Here is a 19,884-nt window from a genome sequence, read left to right as displayed (position 1 = left end):
GCTTTTTTTTTTAAACAGCCAAAATCTTATACATTTAGATTTGAAGGGGAATAAAAGTTTTAGAAATGAAGAGACTGTTTTGGGGTGGATTTGTGAGTGAATTTTTAAATCTCCCCTTCTTTATGATAGGAAAGAACTTGAAAAAAGTTTCAGGTAGTACTTTTTAAAAATCTGGATTAAATTGAGCTATGAATCAATGTTTCTTGAATAACCAATCTGTGATTTCATTAGTATAGGGAACTCTCCCCACCAACACACATTGCAGATTGTAACCTATCTCTGACTTAGTAGATATATGGGATCATAGGTTTTGTGCTAAAAGGGACTTTGGAAGTTATCTATGCCAAAACGGTCAATTTACAAATGAGGAAACTCATTTCAGAAATGGTAACTAACTGACTCAGGATCAATCACACAGATAGACACTGACCAAGGTGGGATTTGAACTTGGCTCCTACGGAATGATCGCAGGTCCTTTTTAAAATTTTATTTTTATTTTCAGTTCCAAATTCTCTCCTTCCCTTCACCCCTCCCACAACTCTGTACCATCGCCAGTCATCTTGACTTATGTCTTGCCACTGGACTCCAACAACTCTGGAGGAGAGTGTGAGGCTGATGACTTTGCACAGCCCTGCCTCACTTAAATCCAATTTGTGTGCCAGTCAAGATGTCACCCTCCTGATGTCATTGGTCCCCTTCAAGAACAAAGCACAGACAACAATAACCTCCTGAACCCACTGACAGGTCAAGAAATTCGATACCCACTTTACATATCAAATCATACAAAACATATTTCCAAATTTCCACATTAGCCACGTTCTGGTGGGGGTGGAAGGGGGAGAGAAGCATGAAAAGCAAACAAAAGAAAAAAATTATGCTTCCACCTGCACTCTAAGTCTACTAGTTCTCTTTCTGGAGGTGGTAGCATTTTATATAATGAATCCTTTATCATTGCAAGGAATCGTTTCATTGGTGATCACAGATCTTCCTCACTCTAAGTTCAGTACTCATTCCACCACAGCGCTCTACCACCAACAACATTGCCATAAATAGTGTGTAATTATTGTTGAATTGAATTGAATCATAACATGCTAACTCTTCTTCCCCCACACCCTGCATCGTACCTGTATTTCATCAGTGAAGGAAACGTCTACCAAAGGAAAGTGGTACAGCCTTTAATCCCTGGCTCAGGAAAGCTGATGCTGGCAGGTTTTTTGCTCTTAGGAGTTCTGAGTTTCAGTGGGCTAAGCATATTGGTTGTCCCCACTAAGTTCAGCACTAATATTGTGAGCCCTTGAAAACAGTGGTTCTCAGGAAACGTTAGGTTGCCTAGGGAGAACATTATTAAGTTGCTTAAGGATGGTCATACAGACCCAGGTTAAAAAAGGATCGAGGTTAACTACCAAACAGATGATAGTAGGATCAGGCAAGGCTGTGAGTAGCCCCTATACTTCTAACTAGTGTGAAATAGGAAGAGGGAAGGGAAGGGAAGGGAAGAGAAGGGAAGGGAAAGGAAGAAAGAAGAGAGGGAGGGAGGATGGAAGGAAGAGAAAGGAAGGAAGAGAAAGAAAAGAAGGGAAAGAAGGAAGGGAGGAAAGAACAGAAGAAAAGAAGGAGAAAGGAAAAAGGAAAGAAGGAAGGATCTAAGGTCCCAAAGAAATAGATGACTATGTTGAAGTCTTTTGATCAACAAAGTATGAAAGGTTACTCAGCTAATTTGCATACACATATTTTTTGACTAAAAAGGGTAAAACTAAAAAAAAATTTGGGAAAATCGTATAAATATTTAAAGACTGAGACATAACTTTAAAGGGGCCATCAGTTTCATAGAGGAAATTTGAGGCATTTTGACATTTTTTAAATGAAAGGTATATCACTGAGAATCAAGAGTCCCTCAGAGGCCATAGGAGCTAGAAAAGTAATTTCATAGAAGTGGAGGATAGAAAACAGAAGAATGGAAGACACAGCAACGGGGCTGAGACTGTCCTGCAAAACTGTGGCATTTAGAAGCAGTCAAGTGAAGAATGACATTGGCTAAATGATTCCTGATTAGTCAGACAGAGAACTGACTCCATTGGCCATGACTACAGTGACAGCCGCTGCCTTTCAACTCAGCCTTGAGCTGGAGAGAGGCAAAACTTCCCGCTAGGGCTCATTGCTCTCTGCTGCCACCTCTGACTTGAGAAGGAAAAACAGAAGGGGCTTTGCTACCCTGGTCAGCCAGCTTAAGGAGTCAACTTTAATTGTATTCTCATTTTGATTGGACCTTATAAGCATCGACCTTGCATGAATGATGGGCTGGCCTAGTCTGTATAGCCTAGAGAACTATTTTGGTGAACTTTGCCTCTAAACTAAAGAGAATTGTATTCTAAATGTCATTTTAAGGGTGATAACTAATTGAAAGGGTATATAAATGCTCTATTCCAGTAGAGTAGAAGATTCCCCCAGCTGGAGAGTGGTAAGGATCAACAGCCACACCATGGGCAGAGGAGCAGTTGAATGTGACACAGGTGTTCTTGAATGGACTAATAACATGGAAGCCAACAGTGTGGAGCTGTGGACTTTACCCTAAGCACATGAGTTTTTCACTCTTCTGTCCTTCCCTGCCAGATCCATATAAGTATGCATCCATTCTTCGCCATAGCTATTGAGTTCATTGATGAGAGAGTATGATATGGATTTACATGTGTAATGTATTTTATATTAGTTCCTATAATATTACCATTACTTAAGTAAATAGGTATGGTTAAGATCTAAAAATGTCATCATGAGTGGCTGGCCATGTACACTTCAAGTGCTATGTGGATGTATTGTGTTGCCTTGTGAGTGGCTGATTGTGTGGATAGGAAATACATTGGATGGAGGCTTAAGAGGTAGATCGGTGAGAAGGGGGAGCTATTATTGATTGTCCTTTTTTCTCAAAGAGGAGTATTGACAATGGGAGGGTGATGCCTTGACTTGAAAGTGAATTGGATTTAAGTGAGGCAGAGCTGTGCAAAGTCATCCACCTCACTCTCTCCTCCAGGGTCATCAGAGTCCAGTGGCAAGACAAAAGTCAAGACTACCAGTGATGGCCAGGGGAAGAAGGGGGAGTGCATTTTACTTCAGCAAAATTATCCCTAGGACTTTGAGAGAGTTTGAGTGGAACCATATATGATGGTGGTGGGCTGTCTCTGGATACTTAGACTTGCTAGTGTGAGACCAGACTGGAGTGAGCAAACCAAATCCAGAAAAAGAGTAGTGTGATGACGTGCCCTATGCAAGGAGTGATATAGTACAGGGCGTGACATTTCTGTCTGTTACCATGAAGTGTCATCTCTACATTTTGCCCCATTGCATTGGGAAAAAAGAGAAACACTCAATCAGACCCAAAAGGAACTGACATTTTCCCCCAAGCCATCTTCTCCTCCAAGCATCTCAATTTCTGTTGAGAACACCACTAGTCTTCCAATCATTCACATTTACTACCTTTGAGTCACCCTTGACTCTTCCCTCTTACTCATCCCAATATCCAATCAGTTGCCAATTCTCATCCATCTATCCACTATAGCACTTCTCACATACTTCTCTCCACTCCTAAATGGTCTTCCTGTTTGTAGTAGCTCCCCTCTTCTATCACTGTTGGACTGAGTCTTGGGTTCCTGAGGACTTTGTTCCCCAGAGTCTGGTTTCTAGCAAATTGTGGCATAAACTCCATTCCTGGACTTCTGGTGACCTGTTCTCTTGATCTTCCAAAGCTCCCAAGGTCTTGGCTTAGCACAGTGCTTGGCACATAGTAAGTACTTAATAAATGCTTATTTACCTTCTTGCTAACTGGGTCCATAGATGTAGATAAGACTGTGAAACTGATTCTGGGAGGCATTGAGGATTTTACCAATCCAGGCAATTTTTGTTGATCAGTCATTTTTTCAGTCATGTCCAACTCTTCAACCTAAAACTTTCATGTTAATGCAAATACTATTGTCTGTATTTTAACACTGGAGAAAACTGAAGCTCAGAGATATTAAATGGCTTGCCCCAGATCACACAGCTAGTAAAAGAGAAAGTCAGGATTCAAATTCAGAGCTCCAGACTCTAAATCCAATGTTTTTTCTATCACACCACCAATGCCTTTCACCAGATTTTGTTTTCAATTTGACTGATCCAGTAACTTGATTTCTGTCAACCTCCACTTGTGCAACTTACTCACAATAATCAAATGGATGAAACTGATTTGTGAACAATAATGTCAATTTATTAATGTTTTAAAATATAGTATTCAAGTAGACAAGATTTTTTAAGCTGGTCAGTACTTTTACTTCTTAGTTTAGAAGCCTACTTGAGAAATATTAATAATTAATATTAGAAGTTCTCTAGAGGCAAGATAACATAGATGAGGTATATTATGGGTATTTGGTTTGAGATAAGGCACAATCTATGGACAAAAAGCCAGATTTCTAGTAAACTAGGATCTTGATATATTCCAAAAAAGGTTGGATAAGGATGGATAAGATTCTCTTTTTATTTTTCATTTTTTTCTAGTTTCTTTGCTGATTTTCATATTTCCAGTTTCTATACACAAAATAAATGTAGTCCATATATGATACTTGGTGGATGCCCCATGTGGTATTTGGAGCAGTGCAGCATTATAAACCACCCACTGTGGTTTGTGCTCTGCTTTCCTTAAGCTTGCAGGAAGGCAGGGTGTCACTTTATTAATTACCCAGCAAGGGAGTTATGATATACGAGTTATGCACCAGGTGGCGCTATACTCAAGACACCAACCAAGTGAGTCTCTCCAGAATGTTTCTGACACACATGCACAAAAAGTTTCTCCCACTGTCCGAGCTATACAGCTCCAAATGGCTAGGCAAATAAAATAACCTATGTAGGATAGCTTCTTTATTTAGACTATAAGATTACATTATTTTCTGGAGCAAATCTGTGATTTCATTGGTGCAGGAAACTCCCAGTGAGAAAATCCCCTCCACAGATGGCAGATTGGCATCTACTCTGTAACATAATTTTAGGGTAGCCTGGAGATACTGGGAAGGTAAGTGGTTTTTCCAGGGTCAAACAGTCAGTATGCATCAGAGATATGATTTGGACCCAGTTCTTCCTGGCTCTAAGGCTAGCTCTATATTTATCATGTCTTCCATGATAGAGCAAAAGTATATTGTGATGTATATAGCTTCATACAAGGATTCTAGAAGAATAAAATTCATTCAAAAACATTAAAATGAAATCTACTGCATATAGCTCAGAGCCCCCACCCCATATCTATAGTTTCCTTTCTCTATCCAAATAGCACCCCCCCTCCATATTTACAGGGTATAGATAATCATCCAACTATAACTACAAAGTTTGTTCAACATAATAAAAACGCAGACAAAATATTTTCAGTGCTCCCATTTGGAACATTCTGTCTCCTGCCTCCAATATGTCAAAGCTTCCTCTTGCTTGTTCTCCAAATTTTGCCTTTTGGGATGCTGGTAAAAGCACTCACAATCTCCTTATAGGCTGTGGGAAAAATCAAGTGGAGGAGCCTATAAGATCATAAAGTTAGAGCTAGAAGCGACCCTAAATGCTACCTAGAACAATCCCTTCATTTTACTGATGAGGAAATTTAAGTGACTTGCCAAAGATCAGAGTGGGTTCTCAGACACTAGAGTCAATGCTTTTTCTATTGTATCACACGTCTGGGACTCTAAGCAAGAGAAAATAGAGGAAGCACAGAGATCCAGATCAGGCTCCATACCTGATCAGTCTCTATACTTTCTCACCAGCCAAAGAGGTTTTCAAAAGCTGCAGATCTAGACTCCTAATCTGATGTCACTTCCATGTGCCCTGGCCCTCTTTGCCTGGCTGTCATCCACATATTGGTCTGGGTCACAGTAGGTAGAGACAATGTTCATAGCAACCCAGCCAGCAACAGAAAGGAATGAGATGACATTTTTAAATGAGGTTTCATCATCCTGGCATTCATGTATGAATCCATGCACACCACAATGCTCTTCTATTCTGAAAGAGTGAAAAGCATAGTGGGCTGGCCAACAGACAAGCTGGACCTTCAAAGCCCACTAGCAGGCAGGAACCCTCAGTCTTATTTCAGTAGCAATCAACCCTCAGGCATCATCACAAGCAGATGGGAAGTCTCTCCCAAGGGTTGTTGGGAAGAAATCAGACCTGTGTGCTGGCTGGAAGATGTGGGCTCTCAGAGGCAGCACCTCTCCCTGCCTGACTTGTCCCCTTGCCTTATTCATATGAACTGGGGCTAGCAATGGAAGAGGGAAAGGAGTGGTAACCATGGCAACCACATCTTCCAGGCCTCCTTCTATCCTTAAATTATCACCACCCCAGGACCTGAGGTAAATAATAATTCGGAACTGAGAAAGGTACTGCAGTGGCCCACATTATGCATAATTCTTATTTCAATTGATTTCCAAGGTATAAATGCTCACTTAAAATTTAGCAGTCTTCTCTCAAGCCACTTAAAGCTGGTTCCAGCACACCCCTGGGACCAGACCTGTGATTTCACTGACAAAGGGGACTCCTTGTTAGGACATTCTCACTCCCAATGCAGATCAGATACCTCCTTTATTATGGATAGTCTAGAGAGTTGTATGAAAGGTCAAGTGATTTACATAGTTACTATGTGTCAGATATAAGACTTGAACTGACTCCAAGGTGAGTTCTATATCTGCCCAGTTCTCTATCTCTCTCACTTTGCCTTCATAGAGAATAGATTCCTGGTCACCCAACAGCCCGATCCCCTTGGTCCCCATCCTTCTGAAAAGTGAGCTATGCACTTTTGCTCATCTATGGATAAAGTAAGACACGGGAAAGCTAAGTGGTGCAGTGGATAGAGTGCCAGTGCTGGAGTCAGGGACATTCTGAGCAAATCATTTAACCCTGTTTGCCTCAGTTTCCTCATCTGTCAAATGAGATGGAGAAGGAAATGGCAAACCACTCCAGTATCTTTGCCAAGAAAACCTCAAAAGGAGTCACGAAGAGTTGGACATGATTGAAATGACTGAACTGACAGAGCGAGAATGATTCAAAATGGAATTTGGAATATACTGTAGGATTCCCATCCCATCCCCCAGTAGATTTATCTTTCCAATTATATTCTAATTGTGTTTTACTGAGGTCAAAAGAATATTCAAATTATCTGATATTTCCTGAGCATATAACTACTTGCTGCAGGAACAAACACATGAGAAGTCACTTGGGAAATAGAATCTGCTTTGAAGAATACACCTGGTAAAGATCTACAAGGATCATTGAGGACTAACAGTCATCTCTGTCCCCGAGGAACTCCCAGAGCATACAGCTTGAAAGTCATCTATTTCACCAGAAGTTAACTTGGCAGCCTTTATCTTCATGAAAATGCTAGAGGGACCTGGAAAGGCAAAAAACTGCCAAATCAGAATGGGAAATTACCAAGTGCTTTTCTTTCTCTTTATTATTCAGGAAAAAGGACAGAACTTGGGAATCAGAAAAGCAAAGGATGGGATGGCCTGGCTTGTCATGTGTACTTCAGATTTTAATCCTTACTTCATCAAAATAGCTAGTCCTTCCACTGTGGCACATCACCACCCATTTCGTACCTTGAAGGTGGTTTCATAAATGGCTATGAACTAAAGAATCTATTGGAGGCATCTAGGTGGTTCAGTGGTAGAGCACCGGACCTGGCATCAGGAAGACATAAGTTCAGTCCTAGCCTCAGACACTCACCAGCTGTGTGACCCTGTGCAAGTCGCTTAATCTCTGTTTGCCTTAATCCACTGGAGAAGAAATTGGCAAACCATTCCCTGGATCTTTACCAAGAAAACCCCATGAATAGTACTGGTGTGCTATAGTCCACAGGACATTGAAGAGTTGGACATGATGGAACAACAATAACAACAAAGCATCTATCATGTGGTGGCCAACCTTCTGGAGCACTTGTCTTCGCTAGACTTAGCAAAGGCCAACACATTGTCAAAGGTGGGGCCATGCCTGAAACCTTTTTGAGTCTGGTAGGATGAGCCAGGGCTCTGCTCAGACTGCCTTTGAGTATCCATGGGCACCTCCACGTTACAATGAGGCATCAGTGACTACTGCTCACACGTGTGAGCAGTAAATCTTACAATCTCCCAGTCCCTTCTGGACCCAGTCTCTTTGATTAAGAAGTCAGAAAGAAATATCATTAGATCCATTTTGTAAGACAAAATGAGGAACATACTTCAAAGAGGTGATTGATTTGTATATTCTATATCAATATGGTGCACTGAGAGGCAGTCAAGTATGATGAAAAATACAATGGAACTGGGCTTGTTTTCAAGGCCTGATTCTACCAGGGTTTAGAATGAGTCAACCTCTTTGAGCTACAATTTTCCCATCTTTAAAATGGGGAAGTGGGATCACCACACCAACAGACTGCGTATGTCTTCTAACTTCCTATTTTTCCTCTGGTAGCAAACCCAACTTACAGCTTCCTGATGTGCACCCTCAGGCTTTAGGATGTCACCATTTCTTCTTGCTTGTCAGGATGCCCATACCTCAGCTTCTCTGTAGAGCGAAGACCACAAAGCTTTCCTTCACCTTAACCATTCTCCTGCCCATTATTACAGCACAATCATTTCTATGTAGTTGTTACTATAAAGTCTTACTCTGAAGGCTCATTGTGAAGTGGAAGTGTCCTTGGGTTTTCAAAAGTCACACAAGAGTAAAATGCAAACACTGGCGCATTCTGCCAAGCTGGAAAAGTTTTCAGTATGGGCCTGCCTGCCAGCAGGCCTTGTTGATAGCCTAGGGACCAGCCTAGTCAATGTAACAAGGAAGATCATCAGAAAACTGGCCACCAAGTGATGAATTATTTGGCTATGGTGACATATGAAACAGATATAAATAAAAAATGGACCTTAATCCTGTGTACCCTGCCACCTTCTGCTCCCAAAATGACAGTGGAGATATGATGGGAAAGGAGGCCAAGCATCTCTAAGGGTCACATGATCTTTAGACCATTCATAAGTATCCATTTAAATGTGGATGCTCTAAATGGGAGATGTGTCCAATGACCAACAAAATGATACACTTAGCTGCCCTTAGGCAGCTAAGGGGTGTAGTGGATAGAGTACTAGGCTTGGAGTCAGGACAGAACTGAGTTCGAATCCAGTCTCAGACTTTTACTGGCTGTGTGGCTCTGGGTAAGTCACCTCAGCTTCCTCATATGTTAAATAGTGAAAATGACAGCACCTGCCTTCCAGGGTTGTTGTGAAGATAAAATGAGATCAAATTTGTAAAGTGCTTTGCAAACTTTAAAGCCCTTTATAAAATGCTAGTTATCATCATCATCCTCATCAGTATCATCATCATCATCATCATCATCATCATCATCGTCGTCATCATCATCATTGTTGTCGTCATCATCATCGTCATCATCATTATCATTGTCATTATCAACATCACCATCATTATCATTGTCATCATCATCATCATCATCATTGTCGTCATCATCATCACCATCATTGTCATCATCATCCTTATTATTATCATTATTATTACTGGCAAAACTGAACTTGCCAATAGTGACTTTTTTTTACTGATCTATTATTTCATTGCTACAGGGGACTCTTGATGAGGGTCTCCCCCTCCCAATCCAGATGGCAGCTGCCTACAACTTAGAATCTTATAGAATTGCCAGGGGTACCATGTGACTATATGACACTCCCATGGTCACACAGCCAGTATGTGTCAGAAGTAGGACTCTCAATCCTCCCAAAGCCTCCACTTCAGCATTTTGTCATTCTTCAATATTGGCATCCTTATTACAAATAGAATCAGAAGACATAAGGAAACCATAGCTAAAAATGGACATAGCAGAGGTTCTCCTTGGAAAGCCAAATAAATAAATCAGTGGAGTAGATTTTGTTGACTCTCCAAAGGCACTAATAAGAACACAACACATTGCCTTGCAGTGCTCATGGTAAGCAAAAGGGAATAGGCCCCCATGAAGATTACTGTGCCTCATGTGCAAAACATTTATTGTAGAGCTAAAAAAAAAAAAAAGTAGAGAAAATGAATGAAGAACCACCTTGCTCCTTCAAACCAAGAAAGTGTTGGTAAGAACACCAGACTTAGAGTCAGAGGACCTAAATTCAAATCCTATTGTCGTTGTTATTTTTACCAACTATCAGTGAGACTTTGGGCAAGTCATTAACTTTACTGGACATCAGTTTCCTAACCAGCAAAATGAAAGAGTTAAACTAGGTGACCTCTAAGTTACCCTCTAGGTCTAGACTTATGATCCTATGCCTAAATCAAGACACCTTGTTGCTCAGTGACTTCACATTGTGAAAATGGGCATAAGGATGTGTAAGGGTGAGTATGTGTATGTATGAGTGAGTGAAAAAAAAAAGTACACCAATATGATTCAGGGTTAAGAAATAAAAGAGCACAAAGACCTGGAGATTTCAGAAGCTTCAAGCTATTTTCCTCAAGAAGGGAGTCAGAAAGGGCTGTCTATGGCAGGTGCCAAACAACCTTCCAAAAAAAAAAAAGAAAGAAAGAAACTGACTAAATCTCATTGGAGTAGAAGTGACTGGTTACTGATGAGGAAGTCTTATCAGAAACAGCTTATTGTGTGCATTCCAATCACTGAGCAGTCTGAGCAAAAGTCAAAAGCAACACCTAAAGGGGAAAAAAGATAAGAATAAGAAGACTGCATGCCATTTTAACAGTTTGTGCCTGACTTAATGTAAACAAGATGTTGACACTGTAAAATGGGAAATGGATAAAAATACTTAGACTCTGATGATCACCATTTCAGTCAGTCAATAAATAATCAATAAAAATGTATTAAGTACCTACTGTGTGCCAAACACTGGGCTAAGTACCTGAGACTCAAAGAAAGGGGAAAAAATATTCCCTAACAATAAGCAATCAACTATACACAAACAAGTTATATCCAGGATGAATTGGAGATAATGAATCGAGGAAAGGTCCAAGAATTCTCACCTGGCTACACTCCTTTGGATTTCTTTGCCTTCTCACCATAGCCCCAAGCTTCCTCCAGCCCCATTTCAACTTTCTCCTGTGTTTTATGGTCCCCCATTAGATCATAAGATGCTTGTGAGTAGGGACTGTCTTTCTTCTTTGCATTTATATCTCTGGCATTTGGCACAATGCCTGGCTCTTAGTAAATGTTTATTGACCAACTTCACAGGTTTCTTATAGAAGATGGGATTTTCTTAGAAAAAGTGAACTAATGCAAAAGATAGTCACAGTGAAGAGGCCAAAAGATCTCAGAAACTTTCTAGTTTCGGTAAACACATGATCTTCTTGCCACGCTGGATGTGGCAAGGGATGATGATGTGGTAAGGCTGTATAACCAAAGACAACATCCCTTTAAAGTAAAAGCTTATTTGCAAAATATTGTGGATGAGGAAGAAAGATTGTGAGCAGTAACGTTTCACAAAACAGCCAAAATCAGTGAGGAAGGAAATGAGTCTGTTGTAAAGTTTGGCATGAGACCCAAGTTAGCTAGAGATGATCATTCTAGGCAAGGAGCACAGCATCTGGGTTGAAGGAATTTATAAACTTTTGAAGCCAATTAATTCTCTTCCTCCTTCCATAAGTAAGTTATTGGGAGCTGAGAAGAATGGAGGGGGACAGGGAATTACTGTTCACATTGTCATCAGTAAAACTACTCTCAGCTGTTAGCTGTGTGGTACCAGAGAGAAGAAAGATAAGATGGAATGGAGTAAGGTAGTTCTAGCATAAGGCATCTTTACCTGTTTTGTGTCATGGACCTTTTTTGGCTATAGTCTCATGAAACCTCTGGTCTCCTCTCAAAATAATGTTTTTAAATGTATAAAATAAAATACATAAGAGTTAAAAGGAAAACAATTACACTTAAAATACAGTTATCAGAATTTTTTTTAGGTTCACAGATCCCCAAGTAAGAATACTTGTTCTAGAGATTCTGTCTATATTGTCCTTTTCACTATCCAAAGTTGAGTTCCATCAAAACAATCTGGATAAGAAATAGAGTGGTTGATTAATAGATTAGATATAAAATATATAGAAGCAAAACAGCACAGTAATCTAGTATTTAATAAACCCAAAGATCCCAGCTGTTGGGGCAAGAATTCAGTATTTGACAAAAACTGCTGTGAAAACTGGGAGAAACTAGGCATAAAACAACATTCACACCATATACCACAATAAGCTCAAATAGGTACATGATTTGGAAATAAAGGGTGATATCATAAGCAAAACTGAGGAGCATAGGAAAAATTACCTGTCAGATCTATAAAGAGAGGAAGAGTTCATGATGAACAAAAGAGATAGAGCAGATCACAGGAAATAAAATGGATAATTTTGATGACATTAATTAAAAAGGTTTTGCACAAACAAAATCAATACAGCCAAAATTTGGAGGAAAGCAGAAAACTGGAGGGGAAAAAATTGCTGCAGATTTTTTCTGAAAAAGATATCATTTCTTAAATGAGCCAAATTTACAAAAATGAGAGCCATTCCTCTATATATAGATGGTCAAACATATGAATAGGAAGTTTTCAGAAGAAGAAATCAAAGAAAAATGCAAATTGAGACAATTCTGAGGTAACACCTCATATCTATCAGATTGGTTAAGATGGCAGAAAAGGAAAATGACAAATGCTGGAGGGGATATAGAAAAATAGGTACACTAATGCATTGTTGATGGAGTTGTAAACTGGTCCAACTATTCTGGGAAACAATTTGAAACTATGCCCAAGGGGCTATCAAACTGTGTATACTCTTTGAGCCAGCAATGTTGCAACTAGGTCTGCACCCCAAGGATATCAAAGGAAAAGGATCCATATGTACAAAAATATTTATAGCAGCTTTTTTTTTTTGTAGTGGCAAAGAATTGGAACCTGAGGAGATGCCTGTCAATTGAGGAATGGCTAAACAAGTGACTTTGTATGATTTTGATGGAACACTATTATGGTTTCAGAAAACCTGGGAAGATTTATATGAATGGATGCAAACTGAAGTAGTAGAACTAGGAGAACAATGTATACAGTAACAGCAATATTTTAATGATAATCAGCTGTGAAAGACTTAGCTATTCTGATTAATACAATGATCCAAGACAATTCCAAAGGACTCATGATGAAAAATGCTCTTCCAGAAAGAGAATTGATGGACTCTGAGTATAGATTGAAGTATATTTTTTTCTCTATTTTTCTTTCTTCCCTTTGCAACAAGGCCAACATAGAAATATTTTACATGATTTCATAAGTATAATGGGTATTGTAGTTCTTACCTTCTCAATAGCAGGGAGAGGGGAAAAGAGGGACAGAATTTGAAAATGAAAAATAAAAATAAAATTTTAAATAAAAAAGTTGAATTGTTGCTATGAAATATTCAGATGAGGATGGAATTTTTAACTTTTAATTGAGGCATTTTGACATCATTTAGATGCAGCCACAATTTGAGATTCAAAAACTTTTCAAGTGTTCAACTAGCTATTATACATATACATATACATATACATATACATATACATATACATATATATAATTTCCCCCCAATTACATGTTAAAACAATTTTTAAGTTTTGAGTTCCAGATTCCATCCCTCCCTCCTTCCCCTCCCTGCAATTAAAAGGAAAACAGAAAACTAGAGGGAGCCTGGGATTTCGCCACAAGTATCTCTGATAGATGCCTCATTTCTCAAATATTTAGAGAACTGAGTCAAATTTACAAAAATACAAGTCATTCCCCAATTGATAAGTGGTGAAAGGATATGAACAGGCCGTTTTCAGACTACAGGGGCAATGCCACCCCTGGGCCAGGTAATTATTTTCTGACTTCCTTCCAAGCTCTACTCTTCACTCTCCAGGTTTCTCTACCTTCTCACCATGGAGATACCTTTGCCCTGTGGCCCTCTTTCCTGTTTGATGAGTACCTTAGACCCCTACTTCAGGAGGTGCCTCAGTCACTTGCCCTCTGGATTTTTCCACCTCCCTGCCAGCAAAATTACCCCTACACCTGTATCAATTCCGTCTTCCAAAGCTTATGTGATAGCTCCTCCCATTAGAGTGTAAGCTCCTTGAGAGCTGAGACTGGGCTTTTCATTTTTATTTGTATGCCCAGCACTAAGTGTAGTGCCTGGCATGTAGTCATGTAATAATAAATGCTTTATCTATCTGTTCAGACTAAGAGGGAACAGGAACAAAAAGGGCCTGCCCAGCTGATTAAGAGAGGAGGAGGGAGCAGAGCCTAAGGCTAGCACAAAGACCCAATTCAGAAAATGAGTCTGAAAGGATGATTAACTGAAGAAAATCCCAAATACAATAAAGTACTGTAGCTTTAGAGTATGCTAGGAGATAAAGCAAGAAGAAAAGAGGAACTCTTTAGCAAGTACTAGGAGAACATCAGAGGAAAGAAGGGCTTTAATAGTGTGGAGAAGAAATGAGGCAAGTGATAAAAAGTGAAGCGAAAAGTCAAAGGAGAGCTTTTAAGGAAAAAATGAAGAAAAAATAGAAAAGTCAATGGAAAATATTTTTTAGAAAAGTAGGTGGAAAATCTTACCCAAGTAGTAGATTTTCTGGCTTGTTTGTTTGTTTGTTTGTTTGTTTGTTTTGGCTAGGCAATGGGGTTAAGTGACTTGCCCAGGGTCACACAGCTAATAAGTGTTAGGGGTCTGAGGCCGAATTTGAACTCAGGTCCTCCTGAATTCAGGACCAGTGATCTATCCACTGCTCCACCTAGCTGCCCCTGTAGTAGATTTTCTGGGAAAAAAAATGGTTGGAGCAAAGATAATTAAATGATTCTATGAGATAACACTATATGTGTGTGTTACTCTGTGTGTGTATATACATACATACATACATACATACATACATACATACATATATACATATGTATATTAGAAGAAATTTAAAAGAAAAGAAAATGTAAGGTATTTACTATCAATACCAACTGACTTAGAATATAGGTTGAGGAGAGACAATTAAAGAATCATCAGACTCCCCCAAAACCATGACCAGGCCAAAAAACCAAAACAAACAAACCTAAATATCGTATTTCAAGAAATCGTAATAGAAAACTGTCTAGAGCTATTGAAACCAGAAGGCAAAGTGAAAAGAGAAAGAATCCACTGGTCAGTTCCTGAAAGACAGCACAAATTGATAACACTGAGAATGACATTGGTAAAATCTAGAGCTTCCAAGGAAAAGGGGGAATAAATACTATAAGAAATCAGGAATCATAGTCAGGATCACACATGATTATGATCAATTACTTTAAAGGAAAGAAAATCTTAGAATACAGTATTTCAAAAGGCAAATGAAAAAGATTTATGATTAGAAATACCCTGAAAAATTAAGTTGAGTATAATGCAGGGTTAATGGACCTTTAACAATTTTTCTTTAACAGAAGAGTTCCCAACCAGAAGACAAGAACTGGGCAAAATCATTGAAATGTAAATACAGGAAATAAGACAAAATTAGACATTTACATACTTTTGTGCGATTAGTATGGGGTTAAAGGATTCAAATAGGGTGAGAATAGATGTGTACCTTCAGAATCCCACAGAGGCAGTAAAGGAAGACAAATGCAGAGGCTAGACATGGTTTTGTTCTGTAGTGTAAGTTTTAAGAGAGGGAGAAGACAGAGGGGAAAGGAATACATTTGGGAAGAAATGGGGGTGACAACTGTATTCACGTATTTGGGATGCATCAGAAGAACAAACAAACAGGGAGGGAAGCTAGAAGGATAGGACATCTCATGAACCTCATGCTCATATGAACTGAGCAAGGTGTGGGATTGAGCAGGAGAGTTGAACGCCCGAACAGAAAGACTTTGGTATAGAAACACATTAAATTCTGTTAGGGAACAACTGAGGACCAGAAGAGCAGGGTTTAAGAGAGAGGATAGGGGCAGCTTGGTGGTGAAGTAGATAGAGCACCCACCCTGAAGTCAGGAGGACCTGAGTTCAAATCTGATCTCAGACCAAACACTTAACACTAGCTATGTGACTCTGGGCAAGTCACTTAACTCTAATTGACTTAAAATGAGAGAGAGAGAGAGAGAGAGAGAGAGAGAGAGAGAGAGAGAGAGAGAGAGAGAGAGAGAGAGAGAGAGGATAGACTCGGGTAGGGAATCACAAAGTCTGAATGTGAATTAAATTATTTCATCCACAAAATGAAAGAGATTAGCAGAATGGATTAGAAAGCGGAAATATACCAGTATGTTGTTTACAAGAAATATAGTTGAAACATTCAGAATCTGAATTCTGGGATGAATTCTAATTGAGGCCTGGAGCAGAATTTATTATACTTTAGGTGAGGCAACTGGCGGCACAGTAAATGGAGTGCTGGGCCTGGAGTTAGGAAGATTCTTTAAATCATATCTTAGTCTCTGATATTGATAATAGATTTCTCATTTTTTTTTAGTTTTACTCTCTTTACTCAAAAAACACATAAATGTAAATTAGCTGAAGTACTCAACACGCTTTGCAGCTTTACAAATGGCATCATCTTCTTACCCTTTGGCAGCCTTGAAACCGTATGCTTTTTACACTTACGTTTCTCCAACTTTTAATAAATATCTTTCTTTGTCTTTAAAAAATATCTTTCTCTTCCTTTTTACACATTAGACTGTTCTCACAGAAGTGAGGTATCACATACACGTCACATTATTGACAGAGAGATCCAAATCTTCATGTCTATAACACAGATCATTTTCTCTCCAAAATTGTCCGAATCCCATCTGACAACTGCTTCTTCATACACAGATATTATCAGTGTATATTAAAACAAAGTTCTTTTTTTACTCATATTACACCACAAAATGTTCGTCCATAACAGTGACAATATCTTACAACTTTGACTTTTAATATAAATCTCTTCCTGTACCCCAAAACACATTTTCTGCTCTTTTCATCTTGACTACATCTCATCCAAAGGGCTTTACCATAAGCATACCTGCTTTTATATTAGTTTGGAAACTATGTTGCAGCAATAAATGATGTAGCACAGACAAAATGTTAGTCTTGTAGGCAGGAAGATTAAAAACATCTATTAAGGTTGTAATCCAAAGAGATCATAAAAATGGGAAAAGGACCTACACGTACAAAAATATTTATAGCAGCTCTTTCTGTGGTGGCAAAGAACTGGAAATTGAGGGGATGCTCATCAGTTGGGAAATGGGTGACAAGTTGTGGTATGTGAATGTAATGGAATGCTATTGTGCTATAAGAAATGATGAGCAAGTGGACTTCAGAAAAACCTGGAAAGACTTGTATGGACTGATGCTGAGTGAAGTGAGCAGAACCAGGAGAATGTTGTACACTGTAACAGCCATGTTGTGCAATGACTGACTTTGATAGACTTAGCCCTTCTCAGCAATGCAAGTATCTAAGACATCTCCAAAAGTCTCATGATGGAAAATGCTATCCACATCCAAAGAAAGAACTATGGAGTTTGAATGCAAATCGAAGCATACTATTTGTTCTTTTTTTCCTTCCATTTTGTTTTGCTTTTTCTTTCTTGTGGTTCCTCCTATTGGTTTTAATTCTTCTTTACAACATGACTAATGTGAAAATGTTTAATAGGAATGTATATGTAGAGCCTATATCAGATTGCATGCTATCTTGAGGAGGGAGGTAGGGAGAGACAGGGAGAAAATTTAAAACTCAAAAGCTTATGGAAGTGATTGACATTAGGGACCCAAGCCAGTGGTAGTTGGGACAAGGATTCATCCAATGTGGAAATTATGCTAAACCTACTCTCTGAAAAGATAGAGGTGAGGTGGGGAAAGTGTGGCCTCAAGGTATTGAGGGGAAATGTTTATACTTTCATTCTTTCTAGATCTTCAAAGTAAATATCCCTTTCCAAAAGCCGATCAGTGTTAAGTGGTTGAATGGAACTGGGGTGTTAGTCATTGGCACCTAACAGTGCAGAGCTACCGTTGGGGGCTTCACACAATGGTATTAGAGAAGAAACATTCTCTAAGTGACTAAGAAAGCAACGTAGCCAGCTTTCCTCCATTAGAGTGATTTAAGATGCCTTGTTATAGCAATATGGAAATGTCAATTGTTATTATTATTAGCATGTGAAGGCGCAATTCCCCATAAATTACAAATCCTCCTCCCATTTCCCAAATGGAGCATTCTGACACACACACTCACACACAGACACACCCCCGGGGAAGCAGCCAGTATAATCACCATCACAGGAAATGCCAAGTGCTTCTATCACTGAAAATCCTAATCCCCATTCAAAATGCCACGTTTTGACTTCACGACAAAGATGTTCTATGGATTTCTGAGCACTAGCCTCGGACCAAGTACCTGGGCAGATGAAAGCCAGAACTCTGGCTAGAGAAATTAATAAAGGATTGTGCAAGTTATAGGGGAGGGGTCCAAGGAGACTGGACTATGGAGACTTTTCTGTGTTCACTATTTGAACACCATCTGTGCCAGCCTCTGCCATAGACCATCTTTAAGGTTAAGGCGTCACAATTGTCATGGACTTCAGACAATAAAGCAGCAAAATCACTCCTACAACAAAGGGATAAATATAGTAAGACACTTGAAATGTAATGCCTTGCAAGATCCAGGAGCCTCTATAGGGCGCACCCACCACCACCACCTGATAACAAAAAGAAAACAGAGGTCAGATAGGATATGGAAGGGTGTTCTGGAACTCAAACACCTGGCTCCGGATGTATCATTCACATCTTTTGGAGTCCTTGAGAGGAAATATTTATTCTATAAGTCATAGGATGAGCAAATGTCTCCAATTAACAAAGTAGGTGGTACAAAAGAAAGCCTGGAACTGGCTAGGTTCCCTAGAGGGGCCCACCTCTCATTGAGCCTGTAATTCACTCCAAGAGCAGGGTAGTCTCACTACACAATCAGACTCCTTTAAACACCACTGTGGGACATGGGAATTTAGGGACATGTCCGGTTCCTGTTCCCCTGCGAAATCACCCTTCCTGGGCTCTAGGATTGCTTTAAATATGGGATATGTCATTCTTCTGTGGCTTCTGTGTAAATACCCCTCTGGGAGTCTTGGTTTTGTACTGGGGGAAAGAGAAAGCCTTACAAAATTGATTAGATTCCTCTGCTGGAGACTAACATTTTTAAGAATTAACAGAGTTTGAGGGGCCTATCCAAAAATATGCTTTACTTGACTCTGAAAGGAAACTATGAGGATAGACCTCCTTCCTTCCTTTGAAGAGGTGAGGGAGTACGGATACAGAACACCGCATTTACTGTCAGACTCAGTTAACGTGTTGGTTTATCTTGCTAGACTGCTTATTTCTCTCTCTCTCTTTTTTCGATTCTTTGTTCTAAAGGGTAGAAGAATTCTGTAAGGAATGGAGGCTCTGGTGAGGGAATAGGGAGAGGCATATTAAGAAATGGTGATATAAAAAATGAAAGATATCTTTTTAAACTTTTATTTTTTTAATTATCAAACATTTTTTTCTCTCTCCCCCCCCCATTCCTCCTTCCCATTAGAAAAAGAAAAACCAAACCCTTGTAACAAATAAGTAGAATCAAGCAAGTAAAATAAATCCCCCTGCTCCCTCCCCCATTGGCTATGTCCAGAAAAGTCTATGTCATTCTGCCTCTTGAGCCCATCACCTCTCTATCAGAAGGCTTTCTTATCAATCTTCTGGATAAGTGTTTGGTCATTGCATCGATCAAGCTCCTCAGATCTTTCACAGTAAACAGAAGATATCAATAAATTTTAATAATAAAATGAGAATGTGCTTGCATGTACAGAATTTAAAGTTCTACCCCTTTCCAAAGGAGTACCATGAGGTCATATGTATATCAAAATGCTTTGAAGACTAGAAAGCACTTTCATAAATCTGTGGGATCAAATGCGAGGGAAAAGGCATTGGCCTGAAACAAAGG

The sequence above is a fragment of the Phascolarctos cinereus genome, unplaced genomic scaffold (assembly GCF_003287225.1).
Source record: "Phascolarctos cinereus isolate Bilbo 61053 unplaced genomic scaffold, phaCin_HiC Scaffold_9;HRSCAF=440, whole genome shotgun sequence".
In the NCBI taxonomy this organism is placed as follows: domain Eukaryota; kingdom Metazoa; phylum Chordata; class Mammalia; order Diprotodontia; family Phascolarctidae; genus Phascolarctos; species Phascolarctos cinereus.
This window is presented reverse-complemented; position numbering follows the sequence as displayed.